Source organism: Cannabis sativa, chromosome 2 (assembly GCF_029168945.1).
Source record: "Cannabis sativa cultivar Pink pepper isolate KNU-18-1 chromosome 2, ASM2916894v1, whole genome shotgun sequence".
Classification (NCBI taxonomy): domain Eukaryota; kingdom Viridiplantae; phylum Streptophyta; class Magnoliopsida; order Rosales; family Cannabaceae; genus Cannabis; species Cannabis sativa.
This window is the reverse complement of record NC_083602.1, coordinates 22235751-22254945: the sequence shown is the minus strand read 5'-3', so window position 1 is coordinate 22254945 and position 19195 is coordinate 22235751.

The window sequence follows — 19195 nt, the reverse complement described above, 5'->3', positions numbered from 1 at the left end:
ACAGTTGTTCAAATCAGGCAAATGGGCCTTCACAATTGGGGTGGTTCATGTGAGGGGGTGCTGGGTTCAGTATGTCGTACCCACTTCTATGGCTCCCAACTCTCACACAAGGCCCAAAAGAGAGGAATTTAACCTTAATAAGAACAACTGTTATTAATTGAATAGGCCCAATAACTAAAGGGGTCTAAATAAATTCTATCAAGAACTATGATAATTTATTTTAGCAACAACAACCTATATGTATCTATAATCAAATTAAACACATAGGCTCACACAGGCACACTTTGGATGGGTCCTATCATGTTGCTAGGTCATACACAGATGAAAGAAGATTGTAAATATACCTGTTACAAATTATTAACTTGACCAAGGGAGCCATCGTATCATTAGATTGCGGCAAAAAGTAACCATGGCTATTTGCAATCAAGTAATAATAGGTTTTGAAAACTTACACATAAGCTAAAACACATACTCCTGCAACAAGGTTAGTTGGATAGTTGGATGTAGGATTTATTTAATTTTAAATTAAATATTTAATTTCGAAAATAATTAATTAAATAAAAAAAAAATTCGAAAAATTTAAAAAAAATTGAAAAATTCGAATTTTTTTAAAAAAATTTTAAATTTAAAATTAAACCTACAATTTTTGAAAAATTAGGTTTCAACCAACCTAAATATCATTTCAAAAATTTGCTAACTACTTTTAAATTTTAAATGTCATTTTATAAATAAAAATTAAATAAAAAATTAAAAAAGATAAATAAATATCTTTTTCAAATTTTAAATGTAATTTAAATAAATAAAATAACAAAATTTAAAAAATTAGCAAAATATTTTATATCATTTAAAAATTACATGATTATAAATATCTTATTTTTAAATTTAAAATAAGATAAGATATAATCAAATTTTAAAATAAGATAGATTTTTTTAAGCAAGAAGATAGATACTAATTCTATTCAAATTCAAATTACACTAATATCTTGAATTAAATTTAAAAAATATTAAATTAATTCAAAAAGATAATTAGAATTGAATTAGGAATAGTAATAGTATAAATACAAAATTATACCAAAAATCGGAAGTTAATTCCATGAAAAAGCATGAAAAATCGAAGAAAAACAAAAAAATTGTGAACTGTACGGACAGATTTGCGATCGCAGGAAAATATCAAAGACAAATTTCGATTTTTTTCAAATCTTCAAAAATTCATAACTAATTCAAATAAAATCCAAATTGAGTTCTGTAAAAGGCTAACTTGCTTAATTTTTTCCATACTATCCAATAAAAATAATTCCAGAAACAAAATCGCAATTATTTTTCACGAAAATTTACAAGCAACAATCAATCATCAAATAACACTCAATACAACATGATACCATCCAAAAACATACAAACAATCGTTTTAAAGTCCAAATTTCTTGCAAGTAAATCAATTACCATGGATCTGAGGCCAGTTGTTGGAAATTAATTTACCAGGATCTTAGATCTACTCACAAGTATGTTTATTAACATCCTAAATAAGAACTTTCTAAAACGATAAATTAAACACATATAAAGTTTAAGAAACCTTACATTGGGTGCAGTGGAATAATATGACTCCTTCCGTTCAGATATCTAGCCCTTGATTCGTTTCTGTAGCAGAGCATTATCAATATCTGAACCTGGATCTCTTTCTCTGAATCTTTGATGCTGAAACTCCTTTGCTGATGATCTTTCTTCACGATCTTCCTCACTATGATTGAGGTATCACTTGATGTGTGTGGGCACTACTCTAATCACTAAGGATTTCGAAATTCAAAGGAAGAAGAAAGAAAAAGTGGCAGCTAAAGATAGGGAGAGAGAAAGGCTCAGTTTTTCTGATTCAGAAAGTGTCAGGAAAAAGTCTTATTTTTCTAAAGCCTTCACTATCTATTTATAGCATTCCACTAGGGTTAGCTTTGAATTATATGGCATTAAAATAATGAAAAAATCAACTTAAAAACCTACAATAGGTGGCCGGCCAAGCATTAGTGGATTGGGCCTTGGGTTTTGCAATTTTGTAATTTTAACACCTTTTGTATCTGATTTTCTCAAAAATGCCAATTTCCTAATTCAACCATTTAAATGCCAATTCTAACTATTTAATAACTATAAATAATTATTAAATAATATTGTCATTTATCATATTTATTAATTGAACCATACAAAGTATCATAATTAACAAATATGCCCCTATAAACTCTTTCTTTACAATTTTGCCCTTACTTAGTGAAAATTTCACAAATAGACATAGTCTAATTTTAGAATTATAATTGATTAATCAAAACCAATTACATGAGTCTTACAAGCAATATTATCTCAACTAGTGGGGGGACCATGGGTCTATATAACCGAGCTTCCAATAAGTAGATCAAGAATTTAGCACTAAAATTCACTAACTTATTAATTCTTCGTTGAATCCACGCATAGAACTTAGAATTGCACTCTCAGTATATAGAATGCTCTATATGTTCCACCATATGGACACATCATTAGTTATCCATTGTTATAATCCTAATGTGATCAATTATCCTCTATATGAATGATCTACACAGTAAAGGGATTAAATTACCGTAACACCCTACTATGTATTTTATCCTTAAAACACTTGACCCCGTATAAATGATATTTCAGCTTATGTGAAATGAGATCTCCACCATTTATTTTTGTTTGGTCAAGCTCGAAGGTGATCATCATTTGCTTACTATTCGCCAGATAGAAGCTATAGATTCCATGTTCATGCTAGCGCTCCCACTCAATTGCACTACCGTGTTCCCAAAAAGTACGTATCACCCTGACTTAAAAGTAGGCTTAACTAACAATTCAAAGAACACGAATATCCTTTCAAGATTGAGCCTAATCATAACAGGATTAAGATCATTTGATCTAGGATCAACTAGGCGATATTGACTTGAATAGATTTTACGGTAAGTTTAATTAAATCTAAGTCAAAGTTCAATATCGGTCCCTTCCGATGCATACTCCATGCATCCAACCTGAGCTTTACTTTAACCAATGCTCTGGAAAGAACATAGCACTTCTCCAAATGCAAGTAAACTCTGTTGTAGATTATCATATCAGTAAAACCCTGTGTCTGATAAATCTAGGAAACTTTATTCACATAGTCATGTTTACTTTCCAATGTGTTGACGGCACAATAAACAGGATCAAGTATGTGAAAAGGGTTTCAGATGAATTTATACATTATGTACATATAATCATGAAATAAATCATGTGAACCATGCAACATTAAATGTTATTTCTGATCTATATTAATAAGTAAATCTGATTATATTGAAATGAGTTTTATTTAGGGCATAAAACCCAACATGATTATCATGCCAGTCTAAATCCAGTGAACTGACAAATTATGGGAATTAAACCTTTGAACATATAATCGTGATTATATTCTACTGTGTTGATGATACTATAATCATGAACAAATATATACACATATAATGGACTTAATATAATTTATACATTAAACATAATCATGAAATAAATCATGTGAACCATGCAACATAAAAGCAATTTCTGATCTTTATTAATTTGTAAATCGAATTATATTTAAAAGGGTTTTATTTAGGGAACATAACCCAATAGGAGTATGCAGTGCAATCGACACCTAGCAATAAATCCAGTAGGAAAGTAACTAGAATTAATGAAAATTTCCCAGGTGCCGTTTTGGGGAAAATTTTGAAAGTGGTCGAGAAAACCACCCCTTACCCGAAGGTCAACAATTTTGAATGCATGGTTTCTGATTCACTGCCTTCAAGACTCGCCTTAAGGGGAAGGAAAGCTAGGTCAGTCTCCCCTAGCGTGTTACGAAGACATAAACAAGGTAATACTAGTACTACACCAAAAAAAGATATAATTAATAATTTCTCCTCAAGACCCCCACCCAACCCTGATAATGATAGTATTCTTACTACCATTATGGCCAATATTGGGCCCACTTATGACCAAATGGTAGATAAACCTCATGTTGAGTTATGTAACTCAAGATAACCACAAAAACATCCTGAGCCCACACACTTTCCTTGGCCCACTTATGCTGAAGAAATTGGGCTGGCGGAAGAATTAATGGGCCCAGCACCAATAGAGAAATTTGAATCAATTCTTACTCTCTTTCATGACCCAATAGATGTTTCTAATCTAGTCCATCAATGCCCACAACCGAAGAAAAGAAAAGCAAGCCTTACATTAATACCTTACCCTCAAAATAATGCTAAAAACACTAGAGAGTTTACTTAAGAAGTTCCTGACCTCCCTGAGTTTTCCCTTGCTTTGGATACACCTTTCAAGATGGGCTCAGGTGCCTTCCTCCATGAAAAATGATAAACGAAGAAGGAAAGGATCTCGCTCCAAACTAGCATAAGCTAAGAAATGCCAAAGCCAAGCTGATACGATAATCGTTACCGACGAAGCTCATAAAAATCTCATTGAGTCCTTAGATCTTCTTGAAGTCCAAGTTGAAAGCTCCCAAAATTTTCTTCCGGGCGAGGAGGCGGCCCTTATGAAGCCCCCCGACCCCATGAAATGCTTATCGTGGAATTGTCGGGGCCTCGCAAGAGACCTATAAAGACCGCCTAAGTTTAATATGTTGGATTATTAAATAATTAGGGTTGATTTATGGGATTTAATTATTAATTACGATTATCATGTTGTGGAGAATTATTTAATTTTAATATGTATTAATTATGCTATGTGTGTGAATTCTCATTTTTTGTGATTGTGCTTGGTAGTATTGGAAAGCGACGTTGAGCGATTAGAGAGTCACGCTTTTATATGGTTTAGAATGTTATAGATAGTGGGGCATTGTTGTTAGATGCTGAGATTGTTGATTAATTTACGGGATTTGGAAAAATGACCAAATTACCCCTCTTTGCTCCATTAGTGTTTGTTTTCTTGTCAAGGACAATGTGGTCAATTTAGTTTGGGTTTTTGTCATGTTGTGGGGTATTATTTTCTATAAGTTTATTTAATTAAACTAAGAAATAAAAAGAAAAAGAAAGAAAGGAGAGTATATGGATTAACTTGGAAGAAACATTTCTCTTTCTCTCTCTCTCTCTCTCTCTCTCTCTCTCTCTCTCTCTCTCTCTCTCTCTCTCTCTCTCTCTCTCTCTCGATTGTGCTAGAAGGTAGCTAGAGTTTGGATTATTCTGTTTATTTTTGAGGATTCTTGAAGGAATTGAGTGCTTTGGTTCAAGGTAATTTTTCCCTAGTCGCTCCCTCTTTGTGTTTCTTGCATGAAAATTAGGTTTTGGTGTTGAATTTTGATTCTAAGTTGTTGTAGGTGTTGAGATGGTTTGAGATTGAGTTATGTGGTATGGTTGAGATTATTTAGGTTGGTTAGAGCTGATTTGGTTGGTAGTTGTGAAGTTTGGGTGAGGTTGGAGCTTGAGAGCTCAAGCTTCGAGCTCTAATGGCATTTTTATTTTTTGGGTTGTTTAATGTGTTTGAATGCTTGAATTTAGTTCACTATAATGTATACAGGTATTCTGGAGATTATTGGAGAGTTTGGGTTTGATTTATGTTTAGGGGATCAATTTTTGGGTTTCCATGCATTAAACTGGTTAACCGGTTTAGTAGGACCTGAGAAACTGGTAAACCGATTTGTCCCTCAAGAAACCCCAGTGAACCGGTTAGCCAGTTGGGAAACCAGTTTACCGGTTGGAGTTTTTCCAAGAGCCCTAATTTGCCTCGAATTGTTGATATTCAGGATATGGTCTTGTCTTTCATTGATAGGGTTATTCCTAGTTTGATTTTTAAAGTTCCCGAAAAGTGTTTTAGCGTGTCTCTCACCAAAATTACAAATAATGTGATTTAGGGCCCTGTGAAACATCGAGCTGCAATTCTACTCAGGTTGACCGACACACTTGAGCACAGAAACGACGTAAGATAGCATAAAGTATATATGTGAATGTATGCTTGTTATTAATTAATTACACTACTAACACTAATGAAAATATAATTTTAAGGGTGTTGGTACAATGTAGAGTTTTAGAGTAGTTACGGTGTTACCAACACGAGTACGGAATCGATACTCTAGTGCATGTGGTACAACACTCGGTAACCTCTGGGAGTATAAATTGGCCCTACCAACATGAGTATGAAGTCGGTACTCTAGTGCATATGGTATAGTGTATTGGAAATATTTTACCAGGATCTAGATTTACTACTAAGTATGTTTCATTAACATCCTAATATGAATTCTAAAACAATGAAATAAACACATATAAAGTTTAGTAAACCTTACGTTGGGTGCAGCGGAATATAATGACTCCTTCCGTTCAGATCTCTAGCCCTTGATTCCTTTGTGTAGCAGAGCATAATCAAGATCTGAACCTGGATCTTTTTCTCTTCTTCCTTTGATGCTGATTCTCCTTCTTGTTGTTTGGATTCTTCACAGTCTTACACACTATGATTCAGATACCACTTGATGTTTGTGGGGACTACTCATTCACTCAAGGTTATTTTGAAATTGAAGAGAGGAAAAGAGAGAGAGAGAGGGGCGGCTATGGCTTTCTCTGAAAGAAACAATGTGCAAGTCATAAGTTTCCTGAAGCCAACACTTTCTATTTATAGAATGCCATCTAGGTTTAGGTTAGAATTGTATGGCATTAAAATAATGGAAAAATAAAATGGCAAGAGCTTGCATAGTGGCCGGCCATATAAGAAAATTGGGCCTCACTTTGCAACTTTCCCATTTTGTTATTTTTCATTCCCATTTTCTCAAAAATGCCAATTTTCCAATTTAACCATTTAAATGCCAATTCTAATTATTTAATAACTTAAAAATAATTATTAAATAATATTATCATTTAATATATTTATTAATTAGACATATAAAGTCTCTTAATTAATAAATAAACCTAGAATCTCTTTTCTTTACAATTTCGCCCTTGCTTAGTGAAAATTCATAAAGTAGACATAGTCTAACTTTAGAATTATAATTGATTAATCAAAATCAATTAACTGAGTCTTACAAGCAGTATGGTCTCAACTAGTATGGGGACCATGGGCCTATATAAACTGAGCTTCCAATAAGTCGAACCGAATTTACCAAGTAAATTCCCTAACTTATTAATTCCTTATTGAATCCACACTTAGCACTTGGAATTGCACTCTCAGTCATATAGAACGCTCTATATGTTCCACGATATAGATACACTATTAGTTATCCATTGTTATAATCCTAATTCGATCAATGACCCTATAATAGATGATCTACATTGAATAGGCACTAAATTACTGTTACACCTTCAATGTATTTTATCCTTAAAACACTTAGCTCCGTATAAATGGTATTTCAGCGTAGTGAAATGAGATCTCCACCATTTATCTCTGTTTAGCCAAGCTCGAAGGATATCATCGTTTCACTTCTAAATTCCTATAGAAGTTATAGACTCCATATTTATGTTAGCGCTCCCACTCAATTATACTATCATGTTCCCAAAATGTACGTATCACCCTGACCCAAAAGTAGGCTTAACTAACAAATCAAAGAACATGTATAATACTCTTGAGATCGAACCTAACCATATCAGGATTAAGATCATTTGATCTAGGATCGACATGTGATATTGAATTGAATAGATATTACGGTAAATTTTAACAAATCTAATCAATGTTCAATATCAGTCCCTTCCGATGTATACTCCATACATCCGATACTGGTAAACTTTGCCAATGCCCTGGAAATGACATAACACTTATCCAAGGTGTAAGAATACCTATCGCAAATTTTATCATGCCAGTCTAAATCCAGTGAACTGACAAATCAGGGAATAAACTTTCGAACATATAATTAAGATTATATTCCACTGTGCTGACAACACTATAATCATTAACAAATTCATATGTTCTGGACTTAAATAGAATTCATACATTATATATATAATCATGAAATAAATCATGTGAACCATGCAACATAAAATGTTATTTCTGATCTTTATTAATAAGTAAATTTGATTATATTGAAATGGGTTTTATTTAGGGCATAAAACCCAACAAACTCCCACTTGCACTAATATAGAAAAAATGTACATTTCAAATAATCTCAACACCTTGATATACAAATCAAGTGTAGTAGTAGTATACTCCTCGTAATAGGATCTGACAGGTTGAATTAAACACAACCTTGTCTCCACCATTACTCTTCCTTAATCACAAAATCCTTGATATTGTGAAATTCCTCTCTATATGTCTACTCTCTTGGGATATTGGATTCTATACTTTTGGCAACTACTTTTTGGTTAATCAGGAAATAACACTAGTAGTTAAGACAAGTTGGAACGGTGCAAAAAATGTATAGAACTTTCCTTAGACTGAATAAGTACCTTTCCTGCAACTTTAACATTCAGTCTCCCTCTGGTAGACTAAGAGACTTCAGATAGGTTTTTACACTTCTCCAAAATCACTACTCCACCCCCAGAGTAATCACCATCTTATCAGCAGACTTTCTAGCACAAAAGCAAGTCTCGAAATCTAATGTGGTGTAGTCTAAGAGTTTTAAACACACCCTTATCGACTAACATATAGTTCCTCTTCTTAATCTTAAGATTTACTTGATTGTCTTCCAATGTTCTTCTCCTGGATTAATCTGATACCTACTCATTACTCCCACTCAACAGCAGGTCTCTGGTCTAAGGCATACTAAAGCATATCTGAGACCTCTCACTGTTGATTTAAGAAATTCTTTCATGGCTTTATCTTTTCTGGAATAGTTGAGACTTTTCCTTAGATAAATAAAATCTATGTCTAGAAGTCGAGAAGCTTCTATAGATTGCCATTAAAAAAATGCTTCAGCATCTTACTAAAGTAAGTTGCTTGCATTAGAGTAAGTAATTACTAGGTATACCATATGTTGGGTTTTGTGCCCTAAATAAAACCCATTTCAATATAATCAGATTTAATTATTAATAAAGATCAGAAATAACATTTTATGTTGCATGGTTCACATGATTTATTTCATGATTATAAATGTATGAATTCTATTTAAGTCCTGAACATATGAATTTGTTAATGATTATAGTGTTGTTAGCACAGTTGAATATAATCTTAATTATATGTTCGAAAATTTATTCCCTGATTTGTCAGAACACTGGATTTAGACTGGCATGGTATAATCAGCGATAGGTATTCTTACACCTTGGATAAGTGTTATGTCCTTTCCAGGGCATTGGCAAAGTTTACCAGTATCGGATGTATGGAGTATACATCGGAAGGGACCGATATTGAACATTGATTAGATATATTAAATTTTACCGTAATATCTATTCAATTCAATATCACCCGTTGATCCTAGATCAAATGATCTTAATCCTGATATGGTTATGTTCGATCTCAAGAGTATTATACATGTTCTTTGATTTGTTTGTTAAGCCTACTTTTGGGTCAGGGTGATACGTACATTTTGGGAACATGATAGTATAATTGAGTGGGAGCGCTAACATAAATATAGAGTCTATAACTTCTATAGGAATTTAGAAGTGAAACAATGATATCCTTCGAGCTTGGCTAAACAGAGATAAATGGTGGAGATCTCATTTCACTACGCTGAAATATCATTTATACGGAGCTAAGTGTTTTAAGGATAAAATACATTGAAGGTGTAACAGTAACTTAGTTCCTATTCAATGTAGATCATCTATTAGAGGGTCATTGATCAAATTAGGATTATAACAATGGATAACTAATATCGTATCTATATCGTGGAACATATAGAACGTTCTATATGACTGAGAGTGTAATTCCAAGTTCTAAGTGTGGATTCAATAAGGAATTAATAAGTTAGGGAATTTACTTGGTAAATTCGGTTCGACTTATTAGAAGCTCGGTTAATATAGGCCCATGGTCCCCATACTAGTCGAGACCATACTGCTTGTAAGACTCAGTTAATTGATTTTGATTAATCAATTATAATTGTAAAGTTAGACTATGTCTGCTTTATGAATTTTCACTAAGCAAGGGCGAAATTGTAAAGAAAAGAGATTCTAGGTTTATTTATTAATTAAGAGACTTTATATGTCTAAATTAATAAATATATTAAATGGCAATATTATTTAATAATTATTTTTTAGTTATTAAATAATTAGAATTGGCATTTAAATGGTTAAATTGGAAAATTGGCATTTTTGAGAAAATGGGAATGAAAAATAACAAAATGGGAAAGTTGCAAAGTGAGGCCCAATTTCCTTATATGGCAGGCCAGTATGCAAGCTTTTACCATTTTATTTTTCCATTATTTTAATGCCATACAATTCTAACCTAAACCTAGATGGCATTCTATAAATAGAAAGTGTTGGCTTCAGGAAACTCATTACTTTGCACATTGTTTCTTTCAGAAAAAGCCTACCCGTCCCTCTCTCTCTTTTCTTCTCTTCAGATTTCGAAATCCTTGAGTGAATGAGTAGTGCCCACACACATCAAGTGGTATCTCAATCATAGTGTGTAAGACTGTAGGAAAATCCAAAAAACAAGAAGGAGAATCAACATCAAAGGAAGGAGAGAAAGAGATCCAGATTCATATCTTGATTATGCTCTGCTACAAAAAGGAATCAAGGGCTAGAGATCTGAATGGAAGGAGTCATAATATTCCGCTGCACCCAATGTAAGGTTTACTAAACTTTATATGTGTTTATTTCATTGTTTTAGAATTTATATTAGGATGTTAATGAAACATACTTGGTAGTAAATCTAGATCCTGGTAAAATATTTCCAACACCATAAGCCATAGGTTTAGATAAACTCAAACCTATAATACTAGGAATAGGAAGTTTTGTTAAGTCCATTGAATAGACTTATTAACTAAAATTTCCTTTCATGTCCTTGTAATATAAAACTTTAGGTTACTCCATGTGAATGGATTAAACCATAGTTCTATTGGCTTTTCTTCTTAGTTTCTAATCTTGACAATCCATTACTTGTTTAAACTCACAATGGATTTTAATCACTAGTGTCTTCCAAGTCATAACAAGGTGATTTCCTAGAAACCCTCCCACTACGACAAGGTACCCTGAATTATGTTTAAGAAAACTAAATGGTATTGACCTCTTTAGTTGTGTCAAGACAACAGAGGCAGTGGGATCATAGATGATAGAACACTTTTGGAATCAAGAAAAAATATCTCCTTTATTTGCTAGTTTATTTTAAAACTTAGTCATTTTCTTAGAAAAGTAGTATTTGTTTAAATAAACACTTTCTTATCTAATGACTATGGGATGGTCCACCCTTAATCACTTAGAATAGCTAACAAACATGCAAACCATGGTTAACAGTTCTAGCTTTTCTTAAGATTTCAATTAGGTCATCCATGAATCTAGTAATGATTTACATTAAGTATACAACCATTGCATCATTCTGAAATTGTATTACCATAGAACGATTTAGGCAACGACTAGTAACTACTCATCAATATGCAAATTGAATTTCTGGGGAGGTAAGTTTGGATATAATTCAAAAAATCAATTTAATGATCTTTGAACTGCATATCTACTAACTATTTCTCCACCCCTATCAGTTCGCAAGATCTTTAACCACTTACCTTAATGGTTTTTCACCATTGCTAGAAATTCATGAAATTTTTCAAACATTTCAAATTTCTTATGCATAAGGTAAAATCTAGAGTGATTGTTTTAAGAATACAACGAAAAACTCATATCCACCCCTGAATGTACATCCATTTGCGAATGAGATGAACTTACTTTCAGTGGATATAGGCATATTAACTCTTTGCAGAGATTTGATCTTGTCAAAACCACTATGAACAAGATACAAATGCCATAGATTTAATAAAATATGTGGTTGTATCTTTGGATGACTTAGGTTTAGTTACATTAAAGAGTTCTTAGAATAGTGCAAGTGGATCCTGGTCACAGAATACTAAACTCGTATTTCATACAGTTTGAATCCATTGAAAGAAAATGGTTATTAAACACTTGTGAAAGTGTAACTGTATCATGAGTAATTCTTTCTTCGACCACCACTACTAATCTAACTCTAAGTCTGATTTGCCCATACAAGTAGGAGATTTCTAAGATTGAGGATTTATATCATTTTGGGATAGAATTTCAGGAATATAATCAAATGCGTCATTTAATTTCTCAAGAGAAAATATAGAATGACATGAAATGATTTATAGACCATTCATCCAATGATATGTTATTGAGCTAATTCGAAATGAATAAGCTAAGAGGAATTAGGATAATTTCGTTTTAAATAAGAATCCAACGATGCTCCGACTAGCGAGAGTTAAAGTAATCTTATTTATACAATCTTCATATTTCATATTGTAAATACTAGTCTAAGGTGTCATCAATTGATGAACAACTAGATGTTGCATTTACAATATTTATCTTTCGAGATCTAACACTATTATGTTTGTCTAATGTTGACAATCCATTAGGGATTTATCCCATTAGAACAACAAACTAGGTTAGACCAACAATGAAGATTCGAAATTAAACTACAATTTAATAACAGAAAATAACATGGTTCAATATAAATTTATACACAATTCAGAAATTATTAATCACATAGCAAGTAGGAATGACAAGTGAAAATACTAAAACATACAATGTACGATTTTTTACATGATCAGCAAGTGTATGAACAAACATACACACTTGTTCCTGAATTGTGACTGAGCCATTTCTTTTCACCCTTCCATCAGCATGGAGCAATTCACATAATACTCCAAAACTTCTCCTATTCATTCTTAGATCATTAACACATGCTATGTCACCTTCGCCAATCAAACTATTCAAATATTGTAACCGAGTCTCATGTCTAGCAAAAGTACGATCTTGAAGCATACGTCTCCTATGATGGTTGCATACCATTTTATACAATAATAGTTGCAATATCATACACATGCCCATCATTTGTAAATGCCACATGAAAAGAAATATCATTATTTTTTTGGTTGCATATCCATATCTATTAAGCATTCCATGTATATAAAAAAATGTCATTTAACAATTATAGGCATTAAATCAAAAACTATATTATCATGAACTATATTGCATAACAAACAATATCACAGTCACAAACAATATGACATGTTACTGAAAATAGTAGTGGGTGAATTTGGGCAGACTGACTCTGCATATGGTTTTATAACCACTGGAGACTAAATCGGAATTTGATGCGCTAAGGAGAGAGATGCAACAAAAGGGTCATTCTTCTGGATAATATTATCATCACTCACATTTCAATTATGAGAAATATGAAGGTGAATTTTCTGTTTAAGTCAAATGCAATGGAAAACATCAATCCTGCTATAACATATTCTTCCAAAGTTTAAAAGACTCAGCCTTCAACTGATTATGATTTATAACTTACCCTAATTTTCTACAACTGGTTCATCTCTAGATTTATGACCTTTGAGATTACAGTTATGGCATGGAAAAGAAGGGAGGAAGTAAAAATGACTATGGATAAATTTTGAAAACCCCTTCTTTGAATTGGTTGATGATATAACTTGGCGTCACCCAAAGGCAGAAGAAAGTTTTACAGAATGGGGCACAAGACAACAAAGTGATTTCCTTCTTTAAACGAATTAGGACAAAGCTTGAAATGATAGTTATGGGGTAAATGACACTAGAAAGAATGATGATACACATCATGCTTGTAGTTTGATAATATAATTAAATTATGTATATTTGTAGCAATTTAAGGTGTAATAAACATTCTTACTAACGTTTTGTTAGATTACTCCTTTAGTCCCTAGGCATTGTAATTTTTTCCTTGTTATGTTATAATATTTGTTATCATTTTATACACAGAATTAAGAATTTTGATTATTTAGTTTAGAATATGAGGAATTTACATGAAATATAGTTTTATCTTTTATAGTTTTGATTTATATTGGAATTATGAAATTGTAAAGTTTGCATAAGTTAAGTACTTTATTTTTTATCAAAAGCTTAGATGTATATTTTTATAATTATACTATTATTTACAGTGTTTTAAGTGTTCATAACACAATGATTGACTCTAGTCCTGAGCTAGATGAGTATTTGGGCATATGTCCAACTCTGGAGCGTTTACACTTGCACAAGTGTCAGCTAAGGGATAAGAAGACAGTAAAAGCTTTGTTCACCTTATGTGAGGCTGTTAGGGAGATTGTTTTTCAAGATTGTTGGGAATTGGAGAATGATGTGTTGAGCTTGGCAAGTATTTGCTGGTAAAGGTTTCTAAACTCCTTAGTCTGTCTAAACAAATTACTTATTATTACTTTAGTGTATAAAACTGATAGAGTAGTTATGTATTGTTATTATAGGAGGGTGAATTTTCTTTCCTTAGAAGGGTGCTCATTGCTAACAACAAATTGTTTAGAGTCAGTGATCCTTTCATGGAAGGAGATTGAGAGTCTGAGAGTAATAGGGTGCAAAAGCCTTAAGGATGGGGAAATCTCTTAGGTCTGACTAAAGAGACAATGAGCATAACACAAATTTTTAATTGAGAGGAAAAAACATAAGACATGGTTGGCAGTGATAGGATCACGAATGAGGTTTGTGGTGATCAAGTGTGCATGAAGTAGAGTGAAGTCTCTGATATTAGAACAAGATTTTAACAAGGAAACTATACAGGTTGGTTCCCTCAATTAAAAATGTGTTGTGTTGTTTGTGGATAGTGTTATGGATGAGAACACCAACAATATTTGGGTCAAAATCTAGTATTTTTCATAACTAAATTCATAACACCAACAATATGTTCAATGGACCAGTGCCAGTTTTTGTACCATTTCAAAAGAGTCCAAATTCAAGTTTTGTTGGTAATAAAGGACTATGTGGAGAGCCATTGGATTCATTATGTAGGAATGCTGATAGCCCTGACCAATAAAGCCATCACAAGGTCTCCTATAGGATCATCTTAGTTGTTATTGGCTTGGGTTTGACTATTTTTGTATCGGTTACCATAGTTGTTCTCCTATATATGATGAGAGAAAAATAGAGACAAGCCAAAGCTACTGCAACATATGATGATCAAAGAGCTTGAAAGACTGAGCAAACTCTGTCATGACAACTTGGAAAGGCTCAAAATCTAGTATTTTTCATACCTCATTGTTATACCCGAAATTCGGCTACCATCTCAGTGGGGGACACGTGTCAAGATAAAAGGAATATGGATCGATACAATTGCTTTTTATGGAATAACTCATTAATTACGTAAGTATCAGAGTATATTTGCAACCTGCTAACAGTAAGGTCTTATGCGAGGAAAAAATATACAAATTGTTGCTTAGTATATTAACGAGGAACCATATGTCGTTAAATGTGAATAGCGAGGTATCAAGTACGTTACATCTAAGAAGACAAAAGCGACACATATCGATTGCAGAAGCACTTAGTGTATAATGTACAAACTAAGTATAACAGTCGGGTTGGCTCAAGACCTAATAAGCGAGGTGCCTATCTCGTAATGGGAAGGCTTCTTGCAACTTCACCCAATTAACTTCAGACATCTTCTCAGTGAGACTTACAATCCTGACGAGTCAGAAGCTAACATTCAAGTGAGCCTTGAGAAACTCTATTAACAAGAATTACGATTGTCCTAAATGAAGCGATAAGTTTTTAAACAAAGAAGCAACAAGACGTGCATCGTCGACCTCGGAAGGAAAAATGGCCCCAGCTCGCTATTATGATCACTTGAACCAAGCTTCTGTCGAGACATTCCCGGATACAACAATTAAAGACGTGTTTAAATACATGATCATTTTGACCCAGTAAAAGCGAGAAAATCATAGCTGTATGATTTTCAAATAATAACCGCATTTACACTACATGATATGTAATCAAACCCATGATTTTAGGGGATGATCATTGTAAAAAAGATTACAGTCAACTTTGTAATTAATTGCCCACTATGTGATTATAAATAGTGGCAAGTAAGATCAAAAAAGGGGATGAAAAACTCATACAAAAGAGGCCCTGAGAAAACTATCAGAAATCTGAATAAGATTGACTCGTGGACTATGCAGAATTTTAACTGCAAAACCACGTAAAAAATCCTGAGTGTTCATACTTTTTATTTTACAACCTTTATTTTTCTGTGCGAGATTGTCACTGCTAGGCTCAAATTTGGTTAACAAAAATATGTGTTAATAGTTTGGTGCTTTCATTGAGAGCCTCTGTGGAAAAGCTCAGACTAAACCCTCCTTTCTTTTGAAGAAAAGACCCTCTCATTCATGGCTGAAAATCCAGAAAATGTTAATACACCACATGAGGAAACTCATCATTGTTCTGGGAAAGAGCCCATGGTCTCTAGAAGGTCAACCAACCCACAGTCCCGACGGACCACCCGCTCCAGGAGGACTCAACCTGAGGGTGGCCCCAGCGCCAGACCACACGTTCACGGAGAACCCAACCCGACGTTGGTCCTAGTATGTGGACAACATGCTCGAGGAGAACTCAGCGTGGGAGTGGCCAGAACCCTAGGACGAGGGATGAAGATCCCAATCGTGGAGGTGCCCAGCTTATGGGAGAAGATACTTATGAAACGTAAAACCGCCGCCTTAGACGCCGCCTGGAAGAGGCACAACGGTGAAACGTTGAATTCTAGCATTACGCGGCTGCAGCTAGGGCAACACAGGGAACTATTGCTCAACATCAACTTGAACTTGGAGTGAGAAGACCACAAGGCAGGCCTCGTAGCTCACGAACCAGGAGATAGGAAAATGCCCGGGAAGAACAACCCAGGGAAAATGAGATACCCCCTGAAAATTAGAATGATCAACTAGAAACTGATGAACGAGAAATTTCTCATGAAAATGAGGAGAATCTTGGGACTCAGCCTGGAGAACGAAGATCACTTGTAAGGAACCACCAACGTTCTTCCCAAACCCATAGAGGGAGGGCTCATACAGACCCTAATGGAGGAAATACGACAAACCATACTTAAAGGGAAAGAACTGAGCGTGAAGAAGCAAGTGTGACCTCGAGGCAGTCAAGGACCCATAGTTGGTCAACTTGAAGAGGAGAAAGTACTAAACGAGCTAATGATCGAGAAAGCATGAGTACCAGTAAATCCGCGAGTCACTCAAAGACGAAGTCCATGAGCGGGACGAGGTATGTGAGTAGGGCGCAATCTGTGAGTAAGACGAGGTTTGTCAGCAATTACTCCCAACCGAATCTACGAGATCACTTGAATCAAAAGAAACCTGACCTTCATCAACAACTCAGTCCAAAGCAAGAGGATCCCATACAATTGCGAATAGACGAGTTGGAAGATAAGTTTAGGAGATATCAAGTGGGGGAACTAGGGAGACAATTTGGATACAATTTAGATGAGGAGCTTGAGTCGTATCACCCAGATATTATGAATACCCCTTTTCCTTCAGTTCAAAAACCCGCATGTCTTGTCGTATGACGAAACCACTGATCCGATCTCGCATTTGAACAATTTTAATACAATAATGCGAGCGCGTAATGTGACGAACAATTTACGCTGTATTTTGTTCCCCACCTCGCTTGTTGGAACGCAAGCAGCTGGTTTAACAAGTTTACTCACCATTCAATAACTTTTTGGGAGCAACTGTCTAGGGATTTCAAGAAACAATTCCAGGCTACTAGGGATAGATGACCCAAAGCAGCCTCGCTAACCAATATAAAGCAGCAGCTCGGTGAAACACTTAGGGCATACTTAAGTCGTTTTAGCACAGTTGCAGCTAGGGTTAGGAATTTGGATGACAGTACATAACTTACATCCCTCCAGGCATGGATCTGTATTGATCCGTCAACCGCAGGGGGTGAGCTGTGGCATGACTTATAAAGTTGTCCAGTAAAAACCGTCACTGAGTTTAACGAAAGGGCTCAGGTATTCGTTCGGAATGAAGAAGCCCAAAAGGAAATGAATTTGTTGAAAACAAGTTCGAGAAGCAAACCCAGTAACGTTTCAACAAGTACTGTTTCCATGAGAATTGATAACTCGGGGGCTTGTGGTTCGAAAAGAAAGGAAGGTTCTAAGGAACCGTCAAAGGATAAAATGAAACTAAAGAAGCACGATAAGTACATGCCAGTGTATACTATTTATAATGAGCTTAATGAAACTCAAGAGAATATTTACCTCGCACATGAGAAAAAGGTTGCCTTCAGCAAGCCCGAGCCCATGAGGAATGTGAGGAGCAAAAGAGATCCTAACAGGTATTGTAAATTCCATAAGGATATTGGGCACACGACTGACGAATGTCGCCAATTGAAAGATGAGATAGAAAGTCTCATCGCTCGAGGTTACTTTAAACAGTACATGAAATCCACAACGTGTGTATACATTGGGAAGAACCTGGACGAGCAGCACAAATAGCAGCTAATAATTTTTTTGAAGGCAAACCAGGATCAATTTGCCTGGAGCCATGGAGATATGATAGGGATTGACCCTAATATTATTTGCCATTATTTAAATGTTGATCCAAAATACCCAGCGAAGAGGAAAAAAAGGAGACCCTTGGATTCTGAGAGACAAGGGGCACTAAAACAGGAAGTGGATAAGTTGTTGGTCAACGACTTTATACACGAGGTGTTTTGTCCCTCATGGATAGCTAATCTTATTCTTGTCCCGAAGCCTAACGGAACTTGGAGAACTTGTATTGATTTCTCTGATCTGAATAAGGCGTGCCCAAAAGATTATTTTCCACTACTCAGGATCGTCCAGTTAGTGGATGCAACTGCTGGGCACAAGCTTATGTCATTTATGGACGCGTATTCTGGATATAACCAGATAAAAATGTATGTCCGAGATCAAGAACATACAAGCTTCGTAACCAACATGGGACTCTATTGTTATAAAGTCATGTCGTTTAGACTGAAGAATGCTGGGGCAACATATCAGCAATTGGTAAATGAAATGTTCGCAAATCAAATCGGGCAGAACATGAAAGTTTATGTCGATGATATGTTGGTAAAATCAATAAAAAGTAGGGATTATACCACAGACCTTACGGAATGCTTCAAGATATTAAAGAAGTATAACATGAAGCTAATCCTAAGAAAATGTTCCTTTGGAGTTTCATCAGGAAATTTTTTGGGATTCATAGTTAACACGAGGGGTCTCGAAGAAAATCCCAAAAAAATCAAGGCATTAATAGACATGCCATCACCGACAAAGCCTAAGGAAGTACAAGCCCTGACAGGAAGAATGGTTGCACTTAACAGATTCATTTCGAAGTCAA